Below are 22,259 nucleotides of genomic sequence, written 5' to 3'. Positions count from 1 at the left end.
CTATCAAAATCTAGGGTTTCCCCAAACTAGCAAGATTTGAGCAAATGTGACAATTCCTATGGATGAAAACGAGGGGATCGGAGGAGATTACCTTAAGGGAGGGGTTGGCTTCGAAATCCACGGTCAAATACTCCGGATTTGCAAGATTTGAGAAGGATTTGAGAGGGGGGAGAGGGGAAGAGAGGAGGGCCGCAAGTCTAAGGGTTTGGGTCGGGTGGGGGTGTGTGGGGTGGGGGTGGGAGGGGAGAGAGGGTGGGGCCAGCCCAAGTGGAACACAGACTGTGCAGCGCCCAAGAGCTAGGCGCTGCACATTACAGGTGTGTGGCGCCTAGCTCTTAGGCGCTGCACAGGTGCGTGTGGGGCCGCAACTGGACCAGGGCTGCCACGCTGGCAGGATGTGCGGCGCCCGGCTGTCGGGCGCTGCACAGTAGGGTGCGGCGCCCGGCTGTCGGGCGCCACACCAAAGGGTCAGCAGAGTGAAATTTTTTCGTGACCAGGTCAGTTTGTGATTTGGTTTCTGCCTGAGGTCAGATATGTGATTTTTGCCGCGCTAGGGCACGGTGTGCACGCGGTGCCAGGCAAGCGCGTGGAGGCAACGAGAGGCTGGCGCGCGTGGCAGGTCAGGCCGTGCAGATCAGTGGATCAAGGCCCGTGGCAGGCTAGCTATGCTACAGGGGGTTCCGTCGCTTGCACTACGTGAGATTTGTTTGAAAAAAAAGGAAGGCACGAGTCCATGCTTCACATGATACTATGAGCGTGCGTGTGTGTCATGGGCAGATATGTTCTTTGCTGCTAAAGATACACGGGATGCACTAGCAAATAATGATGAGGAAAAATAAATTGTGCAAAGAATTTTTTGGATCAGGTTTGCATGGAAGTTTTTTCTGTCAAGATTGCTGAGAGGGCTTGGAGATTATGTGAAGTGGAGGATAGTGTGTCATGCAGTCGGATAAGTTCGGCTGGGTCGGACTAGATAATCTAACGGATCGACGCAAGTCGGTTGATACAGAAGACGGTGGTGAGATCAGCGACGACATAGGTGCGTGATGCTGATGGTGACCGACTTCTGGGCGTGGAAACACGTGGCGCAGGCCCCGAGGGCTTGTGTGGCTTCGACAAGACTATGGCGCGGGGTTGATTCAAGGTGGTGTACACACGGAGCTTGAAGTCGACGGGACGCGGGGTGGGACGTACAACCACCATGGAGTCATGTTGAAGGTGGAGCTGGAGTCTGACGGAAGACTTCACTTAGTGCTGATTGAGGGGCTACGGCGTAAGTCGACAGAGAGTCGAAGCCTATTCAGCGGGGAAAAAAGCGAGTGACATGCAGTTCAGACTGGAGCCCAGTGGTCTGATGGAAGCGTGAAACTCGTCACCGGTCGGTGATGATCGCTGGTACTCTGCAGTGGGGGTTGAGTGGTGTGGGTTTGCGACCCTTGAGACTCGACCAGGGTAGCGGAGGCTCGACGCGATAATAGCGGCGGGACGTGCGGTTAGCACGGGGCATGGAGACAGGCCAGGGCTCTGGATGTCATACATGTGGTGAGACAACTGTGAATTTGACTCGGGATGACTACAAGCAATGGTGAAATTCTTTCAATTTTCGGACATGCGGTCAAGAAAGGTGCGGTGATGTTGAATTCAGGTAACTCTTATGTGTGACACCCAATATGTGAGTTGTTCATTTTTCACGCAGGTCAGTGATCAGTGTGTGATGGCGTTGGACTGATACTTTGGAAGTTGGGAGCACAAACTAGAGTAACAAGAGGAACTTAATTTTGCTCGAGTGTTAACTGTGGTCATGAAAAGAAGGAACTACAAGTTGCAGGTGGAGTCATATGAAATCTTTGAAGTAGCAACGGTACTCATGGGATAAGCTCAAGTCTAATGTACATGGAAATTTGACGCATTGACGAATTCAAGGTGGTGGAGAATATTCGCCAAGGTGGAGTTTGTTGGAGTTGTGTCGAATATTGTGTACAAGGTAGGTTACAGTTGGATTTGTAGTTGTATTGTGTTTACATAGGATGTGAAGGCGTGTCCTAATAGGACACTTGTATCCTAGGTCTCTCATATATAGCGGGGGTAGACACACGATGTAACCTATGCCAACATAATAGCACCGGAACGCAGGGGAGCCGGCGGCATGTGCCGATGTCCAGGGTAACCGGGTGCGGTATTGTAGTGGTGTCATGGAGAGGAGTGCCCGTAGTCAAGCTCGGGGATGTAGCCATATCGATGAACCTCGTTAACAAATCTCGGTGTCGTGCTCGTGTGATTGCTTGGTCCTCGGATGGTCAACGGTATTACCTCGGATTTATTCTAACACTGTCACATCTCCCAGCCGACCATATTGCTGCCGGAGATCCTCCACCGCCTCCTCCCTGCCAGCGTAGCCTTGAGCCGGCCGACCTCCCTTCCATGGCTCGATCGGCGCCGTTTAGTTTGCATACACGAACCCCCGTCCGGCCGCCGGCTGTTTCATCCACCGCCGCCCAAATTTCCAAGATGCATGGTTCCCTCACTCGTCCAACATATGCGTGTTACACGAGAACAACAATTTCCCAGACCTGAATTCTTGAAGGTTACAATAAACCAATAAATAAGTGAATCATCGTTTAGCCAACATTCTTTTTTTGCAGGGAACCATTTAGCCAACATTCACGGGGATAACGACAGTGTTAAACTTGAATATTCCCGGCAATCCCATACGAGCAGCACACTACACGAGAAGGGGTATGGCGTCGGTTTCTTTACGCCGCCAGGATGAGTTTGTTAATTTGTTTCACCGTCCTTGTGCTCCTTCTTTCCAGTCTAACCTCATCATCAGAGAAGAAAAAACGGGGCCGGTGACACGTATCGCTATCGACAACCACTCCACTTTGCTCTGTCGATTAAGCATTTTTTTTTTGTAAGCAAAAGCAGAAGCACGCATGCATGCACAAAAGAAACATCGTTGGAATAAGAAACAATCCTTATACAAAACGAGCCAATTCCTCCTCGTGTCCTAGATTGATTGGTTCGATCGCTCCATCAGACGATGGACGGCAAGGCCGAGCGTGTGGTGTCCTCGACGCCGGCAGCTACGGCAGCGTGTTGTGCACTCCCCGCCACGGCGACGACGCTGGAGCTGGACAGGCGCTTCGGCTCCGGATCGTTCTCCGAGGCAACAGCAGCGGCAACCGCCTCGGCGGTGACGCTGGACAGCTTGACCGCCTCGCCCTCGGCCGACGAGCGCTTCAGGAACTCGATGCACTCCTCCACGGCCTCGTTCCTTATGGAGTCGTCCCGGCGGCACGTCACGGCCCCGGTAGCACCGGCGCGCGGCGAGGAGGTCCTACCGCTGCTGCTGCGCTGCACTGAGGCCTTGGAGACCGCGGTGAGCATGATGAGGCGGAGCACGACGTCGCGGATGCGCTCGAGCAGCGACACCGACGCGGCCGGCCGCGCCGTGGACGCGCGGCACCTGCCCCTCGTCAGCCGCGGCATGCACGCCGCGCTCGCCGCCCTCGCCGCCTTGCTCTTCATGCTGTACGTGCGTAGCTAGCTACTGTGCGATCGATCGAGTTACGGGACTTGCGGTGACTGGAGTGGTTTGCTGGTGACTGCGCCGGGATACCGGGGTGTAGCTGGCTAGGTCTATATATAGGGTCGTCTCGCAGCTGCGTGTAGTACAAGCGTATATTTGCTTGTCTAAATTACTCCCTCTGTAAACTAATATAAGAGTGTTTAGATAACTAAAATAGTAATCTAAATACTCTTATATTAGTTTACGGAGGGAGTACTGGTTAATAAGTATGGGTATGTGTGTCTCTTGCTCTGGCCGAGGTTAAGCTAACATGGCTTGGCTCTAGTTTAAGCGTCTAAGCAAATGGAAGAAAGCCACAGGAAGCAGACCAGATTAGGTGTACGTGGTCATTTGGTCATTTGGTCCGTCCAGTGTGTGTTGAACATGAGCTCGCTATACGACAGGTTATCGGCGGGAATTTGCCGGCCGGCGTTTCAGCAGGTTTGGAGCGCCACGATGACACTGAAATCTAATCAAAATTTTCCTTTGACAGCTCGTCGAAAGCAGACTCCTGTCGAGCCATCAGATTTTGAAGCGCCACGGGCGAAGTATTCGTGCTGTTGCAATGAACCTCTGCTTCTTCTGGCCTGTCATATAGTGGGGTTTTTAGCAGCGCATATCATAGTTTTTGTGCAGTTGTTTCCCGAAGTGGCCTCTAGTGTTCTCTTCTTCGGCAACGGGTTGAGTTTTATTGACTCAAAATGAAGCATTAAGGTCAAAATGAAGCATTAAGGGGATACAATCCGCATATGTCCTGCCTATACATAACAATGATACACGCATAGAATACTAATTATTATTTGGGGGATGCTACGCGTCAGCCGACGAATCTATTTAAAAGACCCGCCGCCTCGCGAGCCGTTGGATCTGACATAATTTGCAACGGAGGTTGTGTTGCGGAATATATTTTTGCAACATAGGTCATGTTGTGAGATTTTTTTGCAACATAGGTCGTGTTGCAGTTTTTTCTTCTACTTTCACCTTTTTTTGCAACAACAATGATGTTGTGGAAAAGCTTCTGCAACATAGCTAATGTTGCAGAAAATTGTGCAACTGAAATCATGTGCAGAAACATCGACGTCGTTGCCTTCACCGTGCTCGTCGCCGCCGACTGCAACAGGGCAGCAGCGCCGGCGCTCCTGCTGTTGCAGAATCACACCGGTGAGTCGTGCCTCGCCTGAAAAATGACTTGAGGTGAGCGAGCCTGCGGTTCCGCGTCGAAGCCTCGCCCTGCCACAATACCCCTTGGAATCCCTTGCAATGGAGAGCGCCGATTTGCAACCTGGATGCACCGCCACCTGCTTGCTCCCTTACAACGACGACGACTAGTCCGGCGTCGCAGATGAGGCCGGGAGATAGGCGGTGAGGAGATATGGGAGGAAGGAGAGATGGAGATGGTGCTAGAAAGGAAAGAATAAGACGTATGGATGTGCAGCAAGAAAATAAGGTTGGAAGGGATAGGTAGTGCAATGGGACCTGTGAGGACACGCGGCGTTTGATCAAGGAGGTTGACGTCTCGTCGTTTATCCGCCGGCTGAATGCTATCATTTTCCTTATTATTTCCAACATTTTTGAAAATTTTATTATTACTTTGAAAAACACAAATAACCTTTGAATTGTTTTTTCCAAAACAACATGATTTTTTTCCAATATCACGTTTTTTTTGGAAATTTCGGACTAATTTCTAATTTTGTGATTTTTTTCTGAAACATGAACATTTTCTTGGAAAGGCAAAGGAATTTTTTTAAAATGTGAAAAAAATTATAAGAAGCAGAATATTTTGTGAATTGCAAAATAAAATTTTGAAAAAACGGCAACATTTTTCAAAATTTTGCAAATAATTTTTGAAAAAACATTTCTTTGCGATTTTTTGAAAATGGAACAAATTTTAGAATTTAGGAAATGTTCCAAGAAATAAAAAATGGAAGAAAACTGAAAAAAGTAAAGAAAACAAAAGGAAAAATGTGGAAACAACAGGCTGATCCAGCACGGTGCATCTGCCGCCTCTAGCGCATGACGCGTGTCCATGTGTAACCAGCCCACTGCACTGCACTATTCTCCAGTGCTAATGCAACTAGATCTTTGTTGTAATTTTTCTGCAACATCACCTATGTTGCAAAAGTTCCTTCCGCAAGAGTAATTATGTTGCAAAAAAATGAAGATGCAAAAAAAAAAAATCTGCAACAAGTGCGTTACAGTTATTATTTTTGCAACAAAGCTTGTGTTGCAAAAGGAAACTCACAACATGACTTTTGTTGCAAAAGTGAGGACAATACTAAGCCATGAGATTATGCTGGATCTAACAGCTCGCAACCCGGTGGATCTTTTTGACGCATAGCAAGTGCCAAATAAAAAAAAACTATGTCTCGCTTCAACGAGACAGAGGGAAGCACACCACCTAAAGGAGGCGTGTAATGGTTTCTGGAGTGCCACCATGTATACGTCATAAGTGGTCAAAGGTGTAATGGTTTCTGGAGTGCCATCGACATCCTCATCCATGTCGGTAGCCTCATCGTAGTCAAGCACATCGGTTAAGTCATCGACTGTGGCGACTAAGTGGGTGGTGGGTGGGACGTAAATTTCCATGTCGTCGACTTTAAGTCCGATCTTGTCATAGACCAAAGTCTGATCGTTCGAGATTGATAAACTCTGAATGCGATCCAATATCTCATTAAGGTGAGACAGATCTTCAGGGTGCATGGCCTGGCTAGGGGTTGGGCAGACTTGAGGCATGATTCGGGCCTGCTTGACGCGAGCTCGGCGTGCTGGTCAGCCCAGTCTGACTCTAGGCCATGCAGTGGATTCCACGAATGGGACCAAACCCATCGGGAGATCAGATCCGAAGTTCAGGTCGGAGGTCGGCTCCAGGTCGAGCCCATAGCAACCGAGAGGTCCTTGATCCAGTCTGGAGCCCAGTCGGGAAGAACAAGCTCGCCACAGGAGTCTACGGTGTATTCTAGGCTTCCAAAAGTGACCAACTAGTCCGGAGCGAAGTTTTCGACGTGTGCTAGATGGCCTGTGGAGTCGGCGTGGAAAACCATGCTGCCAAACACAAATAGTTGGCTAGGGACAAAGATGCCATCCTAGCCAGCGTTGCAGTTGATTTGCAGATTAGTCATAGATCCTTTTTTGATCTCATAATGGAACTCTCAATGAAAGAACCAATGTCGGTGGTAAAATCGGCAGACCTCGGGGTAGGGGGTTCCGAGCTGTGCATCTCGGATTGATGGTAACAGGAGACAATGGACACGATGTTTACCCAGGTTCGGGCCCTCTTGAAGAGGTAATATACCCTACGTTCTGCTTTGATTATATTGATGGTTATGTATCGACTACAAGCTTGATCTACCTTGAGATCGTAAGTTGTGTTCTAACCCTAGGGCTAGGTGGATGTGATTATGAATGGGGCCCTTCTATAGGCTAAACCCCTAGGCTTATATACATGCCAGGGGGTACCTAGGGTTACATGGTCGGTTGCTGATCGAGAGATGTGTATGACGGCGCTCGAAGATGTCCTTGGAGTACACGTCAAGTCTTCGGCAGAGGTTGCCTTGATCACGTCGAGGTGTGAGGTCTCTAGAGTCCTTCCTTATGAGAATGAGGGCCTCTAAGCTCGGCCCAAGAACTATGGGCCAACTAGGTTGGTACCCCGCTAGTCTAGGACACTGTCACATGGCCTTACCAAAATACTTACACATGGACATCGGATCACAAGGAAAACCCGTTGAAGAACACCTCATGAAGATTGATTGAATGATAATATGTCTTACAATAGTTTCCGGATGTGATACACGATTACAAACTAAGGCTAGATGGATGAGTGCTATGGTAGTGGAGATGGCAGTAGCTATGGATATGGGAAATGGCGGTGCCTAGGGTTCCTGATGAGGATGAAGGTCTCGATGTTTTTTGTGTATGTTCTGTTGGAAATATGCCCTAGAGACAATAATAAAATGGTTATTATTATATTTCTTTGTTCATGATAATTTTCTATTGTTCATGCTATAATTGTGTTATCCGGAAATCGTAATACATGTGTGAATACATAGACCACAACACGTCCCTAGTGAGCCTCTAGTTGACTAGCTCCTTGATCAAAAGATAGTCATGGTTTCCTGACTATGGACATTGGATGTCATTGATAACGGGATCACATCCTTAGGAGAATGATGTGATGGACAAGACCCAATCCTAAGCATAGCTCAAAGATCGTGTAGTTCGTTTGCTGTAGCTTTTCCGAATGTCAAGTATCATTTCCTTAGACCAAGAGATTGTGCAACTCCCGGATACCGTAGGAGTGCTTTGGATGTGCCAAACGTCACAACGTAACTGGGTGACTATAAAGGTACACTACAGGTGTCTCCGAAAGTGTCTGTTGGGTTGGAACGAATCGAGACTGGGATTTGTCACTCCGTATGACGGAGAGGTATCTCTGGGCCCACTCGGTAATGCATCATCATAATGAGCTCAATGTGACCAAGTGGTTGATCACGGGATCATGCATTACAGCACGAGTAAAGTGACTTGCCGGTAACGAGATTGAACAAGGTATTGGGATACCGACGATCGAGTCTCGGGCAAGTAACATACCAATTGACAAAGGGAATTGTATACGGATTGATTGAATCCTCGACATCGTGGTTCATCCGATGAGATCATCGTGGAGCATGTGGGAGCCAACATGGGTATCCAGATCCCGCTGTTGGTTATTGACCGGAGAGGCATCTCGATCATGTCTGCATGTCTCCCGAACCCGTAGGGTCTACACACTTAAGGTTCGGTGACGCTAGGGTTGTAGAGATATTAGTATGCAGTAACCCAAAAGTTGTTCGGAGTCCCGGATGAGATCCCGGACGTCACGAGGAGTTCCGGAATGGTCTGGAGGTAAAGATTTATATATAGGAAGTTCAGTTTCGGCCATCAGGAAGGTTTCGGGGGTCGCCGGTATTGTACCGGGACCACCGGAAGGGTCCCGGGGGTCCACCGGGTGGGGCCACCTATCCCGGAGGGCCCCATGGGCCGAGTTGGGAGGGGAACCAGCCCCTAGTGGGCTGGTGCGCCCCCCCTTGGGCCTCCCCTGCGCCTAGGGTTGGGAAACCCTAGGGGTGGGGGCGCCCCCCACTTGGCTTGGGAGGGAAGCCACCCCTTGGCCGCCGCCCCCTTGGAGATCCATCTCCTAGGACCGGCTCCCCCCAAGGCCTCTATATAAAGAGGGGGGAGGGAGGGCAGCCGCACCCCTTGCTTTTGGCGCCTCCCTCTCCCTCCATAACACCTCTCCTCCCCGCTTGCACTTGGTGAAGCCCTGCCGGGATCCTGCTGCATCCACCACCACGCCGTCGTGCTGCTAGATCTTCATCAACCTCTCCTTCCCCCTTGCTGGATCAAGTTGGAGGAGACATCTTCCCAACTGTACATGTGTTGAACGCGGATGTGCCGTGCGTTCGGCACTAGGTCATCGGTGATTTGGATCACGTCGAGTACGACTCCATCAATCCCGTTCTCTTGAACGCTTCCGCACGCGATCTACAAGGGTATGTAGATGCACTCCTCTCTCCCTCGTTGCTAGATGACTCCATAGATTGATCTTGGTGATGCGTAAAAAAATTTAAAATTCTGCTACGTTCCCCAACAGTGGCATCATGAACTAGTTCTATGCGTAGTTTCTATGCACGAGTAGAACACAAAGCAGTTGTGGGCGTCGATATTGTCAATTATCTTGCCGTTACTAGTCTTATCTTGATTCGGCGGCATTGTGGGATGAAGCAACCCGGACCGACCTTACACGTACGCTTACGTGAGACTGGTTCCACCGACTGACATGCACTAGTTGCATAAGGTGGCTGGCGGGTGTCTGTCTCTCCCACTTCAGTCGGATCAGATTCGATGAACAGGGTCCTTATGAAGGGTAAATAGAAATTGGCAATTCACGTTGTGGTTTTGGCGTAGGTAAGAAACGTTCTTGCTAGAAACCTATAGCAGCCACATAAAAACTTGCAACAACAATTAGAGGACGTCTAACTTGTTTTTGCAGCAAGTCTTTTGTGATGTGATATGGCCAAAGGACGTGATGAATGATGTGTGATGTATGAGATGATCATGTTCTTGTAATAGGAATCACGACTTGCATGTCGATGAGTATGACAACCGACAGGAGTCATAGGAGTTGTCTTTATTTATTTATGATCTGCGTGTCAACATAAACGTCATGTAATTACTTTACTTTATTGCTAAAGCGTTAGCCATAGTAGTAGAAGTAATAGATGACGAGACAACTTCAAGAAGATGGAGATCATGATGATGGAGGTCATGGTGTCATGCCGGTGACAACGATGATCATGGAGCCCCGAAGATGGAGATCAAAAGGAGCAAATGATATTGGCCATATCATGTCACTATTTTATTGCATGTGATGTTTATCATGTTTTACATCTTATTTTCTTAGAACGACGGTAGCTTAAATAAGATGATCCCTCGTAATAATTTCAAGAAAGTGTTCCCCCCTAACTATGCACCGTTGCGAAGGTTCGTTGTTTCGAAGCACCACGTGATGATCGGGTGTGATAGATTCTAACGTTCGAATACGACGGGTGTAAGCCAGATTTACACACGCAATACACTTAGGTTGACTTGACAAGCCTAGCATGTACAGACATGGCCTCGGAACACGGAAGACCGAAAGGTCGAGCATGAGTCGTATAGAAGATACGATCAACATGAAGATGTTCACCGATGTTGGCTAGTCCGTCTCACGTGATGATCGAACACGGCCTAGTTAACTCGGATCATGTTTCACTTAGATGACTGGAGGGATGTCTATCTGAGTGAGAGTTCATTGAATAATTTGATTAGATGAACTTAATTATCATGAACTTAGTCTAAAATCTTTACAATATGTCTTGTAGATCAAATGGCCCACGTTGTCCTCAACTTCAACGCGTTCCTAGAGAAAACCAAGCTAAAAGATGATGGCAACAACTATACGGACTGGGTCCGGAACCTGAGGATCATCCTTATAGCTGCCAAGAAAGATTATGTCCTAGAAGCACCGCTAGGTGACGCACCTATCCCAGAGAACCAAGATGTTATGAATGCTTGGCAGTCACGTGCTGATGATTACTCCCTCGTTCAGTGTGGCATGCTTTACATCTTAGAACGGGGGCTCCAAAAGCGTTTTGAGAGACACGGAGCATATGAGATGTTCGAAGAGCTGAAAATGGTTTTCCAAGCTCATGCCTGGGTCGAGAGATATGAAGTCTTTGACAAGTTCTTCAGCTGTAAGATGGAGGAAAATAGTTCTGTCAGTGAGCACATACTCAAAATGTCTGGGTTGCATAACCGCTTGACTCAGCTGGGAGTTAATCTCCCGGATGACGCTGTCATTGACAGAATCCTTTAGTCGCTTCCACCGAGCTACGAGAGCTTTGTGATGAACTTCAATATGCAGGGGATGGAAAAGACCATTCCTGAGGTATATTCAATGCTGAAATCAGCGGAAGTGGAAATCAAAAAGGAACATCAAGTGTTGATGGTTAATAAAACCACTAAGTTCAAGAAAGGCAAGGGTAAAAAGAACTTCACGAAGGACGGCAAAGGGAGTTGTCGCGTCCGGTAAGCAAGCTGCAGGGAAGAAGCCAAAGAATGGACCCAAGCCCGAGACTGAGTGTTTTTATTGCAAGGGAAGTGGACACTGGAAGTGGAATTGCCCCAAATACTTAGCGGACAAGAAGGCCGGCAACACTAAAGGTATATATGATATACATGTAATTGATGTGTACCTTACCAATACTCGTAGTAGCTCCTGGGTATTTGATGCCGGTGCGGTTGCTCACATTTGTAACTCAAAGCAGGAGCTGCGGAATAAGCGGAGACTGGCGAAGGATGAGGTGACGATGCGCGTCGGGAATGGTTCCAAGGTCGATGTGATTGCCGTCGGCACGCTGCCTCTACATTTACCTACGAGATTAGTTTTAAACCTCAATAATTGTTATTTAGTGCCAGCTTTGAGCATGAACATTGTATCAGGATCTCATTTAATTCGAGATGGCTACTCATTTAAATCCGAGAATAATGGTTGTTCTATTTATATGAGAGATATGTTTTATGGTCATGCTCCGATGGTGAATGGTTTATTCTTAATGAATCTCGAGCGTAATGTTACACATATTCATAGTGTGAATACCAAAAGATGTAAGGTTGATAATGATAGTCCCACATACTTGTGGCACTGCCGCCTTGGTCACATAGGTGTCAAACGCATGAAGAAGCTCCATGCAGATGGACTTTTGGAGTCTCTTGATTATGAATCATTTGACACGTGCGAACCATGCCTCATGGGTAAAATGACCAAGACTCCATTCTCAGAAACAATGGAGCGAGCAACCAACTTATTGGAAATCATACATACTGATGTGTGCGGTCCAATGAGTGTTGAGGCTCGCGGTGGCTATCGTTATGTTCTCACCCTCACAGATGACTTGAGTAGATATGGGTATGTCTACTTAATGAAACACAAGTCTGAGACCTTTGAGAAGTTCAAGGAATTTCAGAGTGAGGTTGAGAATCAACGTGACAAGAAAATCAAGTTCTTGCGATCAGATCGTGGGGGAGAATACTTGAGTCACGAATTTGGCTCACACTTAAGAAAATGTGGAATAGTTTCACAACTCACACCGCCTGGAACACCTCAGCGTAATGGTGTGTCTGAACATCGTAATCGCACTCTGTTGGATATGGTGCGATCTATGATGTCTCTTACCGATTTACCGCTGTCATTTTGGGGCTATGCTTTAGAGACTGCCGCATTCACTTTAAATAGGGCTCCGTCAAAATCCGTTGAGACGACACCATATGAATTATGGTTTGGGAAGAAACCTAGGCTGTCGTTTCTAAAAGTTTGGGGATGCGATGCTTATGTCAAGAAACTTCAACCTGAAAAGCTCGAACCCAAATCGGAAAAATGCGTCTTCATAGGATACCCTAAAGAAACTATCGGGTATACCTTCTACCTCAGATCCGAAGGCAAGATCTTTGTTGCCAAGAATGGGTCCTTTCTAGAGAAAGAGTTTCTCTCGGAAGAAATAAGTGGGAGGAAAGTAGAACTTGATGAAGTATTACCTCTTGAACCGGTAAGTGGGGCAGCTCAAGAAAATGTTCCTGAGGTGCCTGCACCGACTAGAGAGGAAGTTAATGATGATGATCATGAAACTTCAGATCAAGTTGCTACTGAACTTCGTAGGTCCACAAGGACACGTTCCGCACCAGAGTGGTACGCCAACCCTGTCTTGGAAATCATGTTGCTGGACAACAGTGAACCTTCGAACTATGAAGAAGCGATGGCGGGCCCGGATTTCGACAAATGGCTGGAAGCCATGAAATCCGAGATAGGATCCATGTATGAAAACGAAGTATGGACTTTGACTGACTTGCCCGATGATCGGCGAGCCATAGAAAATAAATGGATCTTTAAGAAGAAGACAGACACGGATGGTAACGTAACCATCTATAAAGCTCGGCTTGTCGCTAAGGGTTATCGACAAGTTCAAGGGGTTGACTACGATGAGACTTTCTCACCCGTAGCGAAGCTGAAGTCCGTCCGAATCATGTTAGCAATTGCCGCATTCTATGATTATGAAATATGGCAAATGGACGTCAAAACGGCATTCCTTAATGGTTTCCTTAAGGAAGAATTGTATATGATGCAGCCGGAAGGTTTTGTCGATCCTAAGAATGCTTACAAGGTGTGCAAGCTCTAACGCTCGATTTATGGGTTGGTGCAAGCATATCGGAGTTGGAACATTCATTTTGATGAGATGATCAAAGAGTTTGGGTTTACGCAGACTTATGGAGAAGCCTGCATTTACAAGAAAGTGAGTGGGGGCTCTGTAGCATTTCTCATATTGTATGTGGATGACATACTGTTGATGGGAAATGATATAGAATTCTTGGAAAGCATAAAGGCCTACTTGAACAAGTGTTTTTCAATGAAGGATCTTGGAGAAGCTGCTTATATATTAGGCATCAAGATCTATGGAGATAGATCGAGACGCCTCATTGGTCTTTCACAAAGTACGTACCTTGACAAGATATTGAAGAAGCTCAAAATGGATCAGTCAAAGAAGGGGTTCTTGCCTGTATTGCAAGGTACTAGATTGAGCACGGCTTAATGCCCGACCACGGCAGAAGATAGAGAAAAGATGAGTGTCGTCCCCTATGCCTCGGCCATAGGGTCTATCATGTATGCTATGCTGTGTACCAGACCTGATGTAAACCTTGCCGTAAGTTTGGTAGGAAGGTACCAAAGTAATCCCTGCATGGAACACTGGACAGCAGTCAAGAATATCCTGAAGTACCTGAAAAGGACTAAGGATATGTTTCTCGTTTATGGAGGTGACGAAGAGCTCGTCGTAAAGGGTTACGTCGATGCTAGCTTCGACACAGATCTGGATGACTCTAAGTCACAAACCCGATACGTGTATATTTTGAATGGTGGGGCAGTAAGCTGGTGCAGTTGCAAGCAAAGCGTTGTGGCGGGATCTACATGTGAAGTAGAGTACATGGCAGCCTCGAAGGCAGCACAAGAAGCGGTCTGGGTGAATGAGTTCATTACCGACCTAGGAGTCATACCCAATGCGTCGGGCCCGATGACTCTCTTCTGTGACAACACTGGAGCTATTGCCCTTGCCAAGGAGCCCAGGTTGCACAGGAAGACCAGGCATATCAAGCATCGATTCAACTCCATTCGTGAAAGTGTTCAAAATGGAGACATAGAGATTTGTAAAGTACATACGGACCTGAATGTGGCAGATCCGTTGACTAAACCTCTCCCTAGATCGAAACATGATCAACACCAGAACTGCATGGGTGATCGATTCATCACAATGTAACTAGACTATTGACTCTAGTGCAAGTGGGAGACTATTGGAAATATGCCCTAGAGGCAATAATAAAATGGTTATTATTATATTTCTTTGTTCATGATAATTGTCTATTGTTCATGTTATAATTGTGTTATCCGGAAATCATAATACATGTGTGAATACATAGACCACAACACGTCCCTAGTGAGCCTCTAGTTGACTAGCTCGTTGATGAAAAGATAGTCATGGTTTCCTGACTATGGACATTGGATGTCATTGATAACGGCATCACATCATTAGGAGAATGATGTGATGGACAAGACCCAATCCTAAGCATAGCTCAAAGATCGTGTAGTTCGTTTGCTGTAGCTTTTCCGAATGTCAAGTATCATTTCCTTAGACCATGAGATTGTGCAACTCCCGGATACCGTAGGAGTGCTTTGGGTGTGCCAAACGTCACAACATAACTGGGTGACTATAAAGGTACACTATAGGTGTCTCCAAAAGTGTCTGTTGGGTTGGCACGAATCGAGACTAGGATTGTCACTCCGTATGACGGAGAGGTATCTCTGGGCCCACTCGGTAATGCATCATCATAATGAGCTCAATGTGACCAAGTGGTTGATCACGGGATCATGCATTACGGCACGAGTAAAGTGACTTGCCAGTAACGAGATTGAACAAGGTATTGGGATACCGACGATCGAGTCTCGGGCAAGTAATGTACCGATTGACAAAGGGAATTGTATACAGATTGATTGAATCCTCGACATCGTGGTTCATCCAATGAGATCATCGTGGAGCATGTGGGAGCCAACATGGGTATCCAGATCCCACTGTTGGTTATTGACCGGAGAGGCATCTCGGTCATGTCTGCATCTCTCCCGCACCCGTAGGGTCTACACACTTAAGGTTCGGTGATGCTAGGGTTGTAGAGATATTAGTATGCAGTAACCCGAAAGTTGTTCGGAGTCCCGGATGAGATCCCGGACGTCACGAGGAGTTCCGGAATGGTCCGAAGGTAAAGATTTATATATAGGAAGTTCAGTTTCGGCCATCGGGAAGGTTTTGGGGGTCGCCGGTATTGTACCGGGACCACCGGAAGGGTCCCGGGGGTCCACCGGGTGGGGCCACCTATCCCGAAGGGCCCCATGGGCTGAGTTGGGAGGGGAACCAGCCCCTAGTGGGCTGGTGCGCCCCCCCCTTGGGCCTCCCTGCGCCTAGGGTTGGGAAACCCTAGGGGTGGGGGCTCCCCCCACTTGGCTTGGGGGGGAAGCCACCCCTTGGCCGCCGCCCCCTTGGAGATCCATCTCCTAGGGCCGGCGCCCCCCCAAGGCCCCTATATAAAGAGGGGGGAGGGAGGGCAGCCGCACCCCTTGCTTTTGGCACCTCCCTCTCCCTCTGTAACACCTCTCCTCCCCGCTTGCGCTTGGCGAAGCCCTGCCGGGATCCTGCTGCATCCACCACCACGCCGTCGTGCTGCTGGATCTTCATCAACCTCTCCTTCCCCCTTGCTGGATCAAGTTGGAGGAGACGTCTTCCCAACCGTACGTGTGTTGAACGCGAAGGTGCCGTCCGTTTGGCACTAGGTCATCGGTGATTTGGATCACTTTGAGTACGACTCCATCAACCCCGTTCTGTTGAACGCTTCCCCGCGCGATCTACAAGGGTGTGTAGATGCACTCCTCTCTCCCTCGTTGCTAGATGACTCCATAGATTGATCTTGGTGATGTGTAGAAAATTTTAAAATTCTGCTACGTTCCCCAACATGTTCTGCTACTCTTCTAGCATGAGGCCTTTAATATAGTCTATTCAGGTGGATCAGGTGGCGCGTTTGGCAGTCCATATGAGCGGGCATACGAGTGTGTGTGGTCATATGGAACGTTGTCCTTTGCTCTATCTTCTCTGGTGCACCTCCCACTTGATCTCCTTTATCTCCTCTTTACTTCTTTCCATATATTAACTTGATTTCGTCAATAAATAGCCCATCTCCAGTGGAAACGGAATAAAGATCGCATATTTGGAATCCTTTACATTCATTAGACATTAGTAGCACTATTGGAGCAAATATCTTAGTTCTTTTCGCCATGCCGTGCTCGAACCAACAAAAGGGGCTGCCTCTACTCCTTGTGTCGCATGCTTTCAAGGACACCCACCGACAAACGGCAATCAACTTCAAATGACTAATGGAAACCATACTTCTACCATGTCTTCAAGAACTAATGGATCTACTCACAAGACATCATATGGATCATGATTAGTACGTATGAATATATGAAGAACAATCTGAACATAACAATCTTTCATCAATAATTATCCTATGCCACAATTACAAGGTGTAATCAACACATACAAGTACTCCCAGGACCAATCTAAGCTTTGATCCAAAGATTGAGCAAGAGGGATGATCTAGGGTTTGAAGATGAAATGGTGTGGGTGAAGATGTTGATGGAGATGATGATCCTGATGATGAACAAAGTGTTGGTGATCACGATGGTTTCAATTTCCCCCTCCCATGCTCGTCATGGACCTCCTTCTCCACCTCCCCCGTCATTGTTGTGGCGTCAAAGCTGCAAGCCGAAACACACGTTGCTACATCCGGCGACTGGCCATGACCACTATGCAAGGTAGTGAACTCTTGTGTGGCTATGATGATACGGTGACGACAGCCAGACAACAAAATTGGGGGGGGGGGTATGCAACCATGTCACCCCATGCTAGGAACGACAGCTCAGTGTACTACTACCATGGTCCACATAAAGGGATTGGCACTTTGATGTGCTGGGACCAATGTCGCTATGTGTTGTGACCAGCAAAAATGTTGTTGCGACACCACCCTCGATGTTGCGGCTCACAGATGGGATGTTGGGCTGGCCTACGAACATTCTACGACCATAACCATCACGGTTTCGAGGTGGAGAGTGTGGTGTCGGAGCGAGGGGATGGCGAGCTGCTGCTAGATGCGAGGGATGTTACTGCAACAACAACCCGTGTTTCAACAATGTTTTTTCCACCTTAGTTTTTTTGAGGGACCTACAGGAGATAGAGTTGGGGCAAAGCTTTTACTGTTGAAATAGCCCACATGACTCACAACAGACGGCCCACACAACGATGATCGAGCGCGTCGATGGTCCCACGCTAAATGTTGGCCAAAATTGAAGTGTCCATGCCACCCTAGTGCTACAAGAAAAAAACATTTTAGTTGTTTGTTGGAAGCAAATCTGTAATTTCTAGAAATTATTAATCTTTTGTACAACCTCCGCCCTAAATTAATTGACTTAGATTTATTCAGATATAGATGTATCGAACACTAAACCGTGTCTACATACATATCCGTATTTGGACAAATCTGAGTCAACTAATTCGGGACTTTGGGAGTATATTTCTATTTCAAGCAATCATGACTTACCAAAAAAACAGGAAGCAATCACGAATTACCAAGGAAAACAAATTTGAGTCTTTTACGTAATTTCTTGAACCATTAAGTAAATTTATATTGATTTGATGGAAGCAAATCATGACTTACCAAAAACAACATAAAATAGAGTTGTTACCGCAATTTCTGGAAGCAGTTTTCCACATGCACGTTTCTGTGCCTGAGTCGAATGCTTTAAAAGATTTCCATCGTAAGCGAGAGCACACAGCTTCTCTCTTTCTTTCTTTGTTTGCGTGAGTGAAATCCCCTCATATTCATTTAGAAAATTTCCAACCTCGCCAGAATCCTAGCCCCGCCATGCCGCCAGGCCCGGCCTGGACGGACCTACCACCGGAGCTTGTCTACCACACCGCCGACGGCCTTGATGACCTCAAGTGCTATGCGAGTGTGCGGGGCACCTGCACGAGATGGCGTCGCACGCTTGCGCCGCCATCACCGTCGCTGCTCATCGACCATGGAGACGACCCTGCCAAGCGCTGCATCACCGCTGCCATCAAGCATCGTACAACCGCAGCCTCAATCCTCGTGCATCACTCCTTTGAGCTCAAAGCCATCCCTTTGGGCAAGCTCTGCCCCGCCGCGCGTCGCTCCTTCAAGCTCACCCCCATCCACTCGGTCAAGACCTGTCTCGGCTGTTGTAGCGGATGGCTCGCCCTCTCCGTCCACATTGATGACGTCTGTAGCCTGCTCAGCCTCTTCCACCCCATCACAATAGCCGAGATCCTCCTACCCCCGCTTTCTATGACAACCGCCTCGTCTTCAAGATCATCTTCGCACCCAACCCTACCACTGACGACTTCGTGGCCGCTGTGATCCGTGACATCAATAGGGTTGCCTATGTACCGCAGGGGCCAGGAGTGAAGGAAATATGCCCAAGAGGCAATAATAAAGTTGTTATTTATATTTCCTTACATCATGATAAATGTTTATTATTCATGCTAGAATTGTATTAATCGGAAACTTAGTACATGTGTGAATACATAGACAAACAGAGTGTCACTAGTATGCCTCAACTTGACTAGCTCGTTAATCAAAGATGGTTAAGTTTCCTAACCATAGACATGAGTTGTCATTTGATGAACGGGATCACATCATTAGAGAATGATGTGATTGACTTGACCCATCCGTTACCTTAGCACTATGATCGTTTAGTTTATTGCTATTTCTTTCTCCATAACTTATACATGTTCCCATGACTATGAGATTATGCAACTCCCGAATACCGGAGGAACACTTGGTGTGCTATGAAATGTCACAACGTAACAGGGTGATTATAAATATGATCTACATGTGTCTCCGATGGTGTTTGTTGAGTTGGCATAGATTGAGATTAGGATTTGTCACTCCGATTGCCGGAGAGGTATCTCTAGGCCCTCTCGGTAATGCACATCACTATATGCCTTGCAAGCAATGTGACTAATGAGTTAGTTGCAGGATGTTGCATTACGGAACGAGTAAAGAGACTTTCCGGTAACGAGATTGAACTTGGTACGATGATACTGACAATCGAATCTCAGGCAAGTAACATACCGATGACAAAGGGAACAAACGTATGTTGTTATGCGGTTTGACCGATAAAGATCTTCGTAGAATATGTGGGAACCAATATGAGCATCCAGGTTCTGCTATTGGTTATTGAACGGAGATGAGTCTCGGTCATGTCTACATAGTTCTCGAACCCGTAGGGTCCACACGCTTAACGTTCGATGATGATATGTATTATGAGTTATGTGATTTGATGTACCGAAGATAGTTCGGAGTCCCGGATGTGATCACGGACATGATGAGGAGTCTTGAAATGGTCAAGACATAAAGATTGATATATTGGAAGGCTATGTTTGGACACCGGAAAGGTTTTGGATAAGTTCGGGCATTTTCCAAAGTACCAGGGGGTTGCTGGAACCCCCCGGGGAGTTAATGGGCCTTAATGGTCTATGGTGGGAGAGAGGAGGAGGCGGCCAAGTGGGAGGCGCGCGCCTACCAAGCCCAATCCGAATTGGGAGGGGAGCCGGCCCCCCTTTCCTTCTCTCCCTCTGCCTCTTCCTTTTTCTCCTACTCCAACTAGGGAAGGGGGGAGACCTACTCCTACTAGGAGTAGGAATCCACCCCTTGGGGCGCGCCATAGGAGGTCGGCCCTCCCCTCCTACACTCCTTTATATACGGGGGAGGGGGGCACCCCATAGACACACAAGTTGATCTTTTAGCCGTGTGCGGTGCCCCTCTCCACAGATTTCCACCTCGGTCATATTGTCGTAGTGCTTAGGTGAAGCCTTGCGTCGGTAACTTCATCATCACCATCAATACGTCGTCGTGCTGACGAAACTCTCCCTCGGCCTCAGCTGGATCTAGAGTTCGAGGGACATCACCGAGCTGAATGTGTGCAGACCGCGGAGGTGCCGTGTGCTTGGTACTTGATTGGTTGGATCGCGAAGACGTTCGACTACATCAACCGCGTTACTTAGCGCTTCCGCTTTCGGTCTACGAGGGTACGTGGACACACTCTCCCCTCTTGTTGCTATGCATCCCTAGATAGATCTTGCGTGATCGTAGGAATATTTTTGAAATACTGCGTTCCCCAACAAGGAGGTGGGCCATCCTCGACCCCATCCGCCTCACCGTTGGAGACCAGCTCGCCGACCTCATCTACCATGAAAATGGTAGGGTCTACTGCCTCACTTGGTTTGGAGACGTTCATGTGCTCTTCCTACCACAACGCCGCCGTCGGGAACCTTCTCGAGGGCGACAAATCAGCATATCCTGCAGTGCATAATAGGAAAATCATCCAGATGCATGGGACATGGCCGGATCTAAATGCACCGGCCACCATTAAGGCATTGTTGTCGTCTGTGGGAAGCAACCTATCGTTCGACGCCACCACCAGTTTCGCCCTGCCATACAACACAATCTTGACTTTCACTAGTGTCAAGAACCTGGTGTTCTGCGATGGTAACTTGTACCAGATCTGGAGGAATGTGTCGTGTACAATTACTTTGCAGCTGCCTAAAGGGGGTCGATGCCGTGTAGCACATGATGAAATATTTGTTCTGAGGTATGACCCCCAACGTCAACCATGTGGGGACGCTGTGTCTGACTTATGGGGATACTCGGTGTTTATTGGGAGGAACAATTCAATGTCGATAAACGCAGAAGGCATTCCGGGACTCAAGGGTGATTGTGTGTACTGGATCGACGGGAGGGGAAAGGGATCAGGGCATGGTTTTTGACATGAAGACTGGCAAGTCAACACCTTGCATTCCCCTCGTGGATGGTGTTCTTCTAGGGTCTCCACAAAGCACAATTTGCTGGTACTTTCTGAGTGACACATGAAAGAAGAGTTTACCAGACCCGAGCAAGGGCCGGGCATAATCTAGACAAAAGCGATACGTCATCAGGCATCTAGGCCACATGGTGATGAGGACCACCAACCACCTTGGTGGAAATGATGCTATACAATTGGTAGAGGGTTTTGTTCATGATTTTGTATATTGCATTTGAACTTGATTTAATTCTTGTGGGACCATCAGCCTATCATTTCGATTCACTATTACTTGCATTTTTAGCAATGTATCCTATTGATATTTAGGTGGTTGCTCATTCAGTTCATTTTGTTTTAGTTCTCTCACATTCTTTCATGGTAGATTTACATCATGTAACCGGTAATGGAGATTGTTTTCGAGAAGGACAAATGTAACATCCCAAATTTTCAATTTGGAATGTTATACATTAGACCATCATTGCATATCATAATTTATTTTCTTTTGGTTTTGATCCTAGAAATTCCACGCAACTCAAGGACCCACGGAGAGAGTTGGGGATTTCCTTATTTTCATATTTGAGTTTTCTCAAATTTTGCGAATAGGATCATTTGATTTTAATTATTTTATCATCAATTATTTCTATTACAAAAATATGAGAGAGGGAATAAAATGACTTTCCCAAAATAAATAAATATTGAGGATTTAATAATAAAATAATATAAGATTTTATTTCGGAGTTTTTCGGTATTTTATTTGAATTTAGGAAAAATGTGCATTTTTCAAAATTGCATTTAGGCCCCAAATAAATGTTAACCTTGTGCACTTGATTTTAGAAGCCCGGGAAAATTTATTTCGGGATTTTTGGAGTCCGTTTAGTATTTCTTTTATTTGTTTTTCTGCGCGGAATAATTTAAAAAAAGAGAAAAAAGTCGCGGTTTTTTTTAGTTTTGGTTTTTTTTAAATAGATTGGTTTTCCGATTTATTTATTTAGCGAGCGTTCATCCGTTCGTTCATTCTAGCGAACGTTCGTCGTTTTTCTTTTTTCTCGCATTAAATCCGCGATTTTTCTGATCGCGATTCCTGATCCGATTTTCGTTTTAGTATAACTTTTCGCTCGTTTATCGGATTCAGGCGATTCAAGC

General features: G+C 47.1%; 1 pseudogene; it reads left to right on the top strand.

The window, feature by feature from the left end:
• The first annotated feature begins 18,157 nt into the window (after positions 1-18,157).
• Positions 18,158-21,187, top strand: LOC123101234 (uncharacterized; annotated as a pseudogene).
• Positions 21,188-22,259: the final 1,072 nt, after the last annotated feature.

The sequence above is a fragment of the Triticum aestivum genome, chromosome 5A (genome assembly GCF_018294505.1).
Source record: "Triticum aestivum cultivar Chinese Spring chromosome 5A, IWGSC CS RefSeq v2.1, whole genome shotgun sequence".
NCBI lineage: Eukaryota > Viridiplantae > Streptophyta > Magnoliopsida > Poales > Poaceae > Triticum > Triticum aestivum.
Note: the sequence above shows the minus strand (reverse complement) of the source record. Positions and strands in the feature narration are given on the sequence as shown.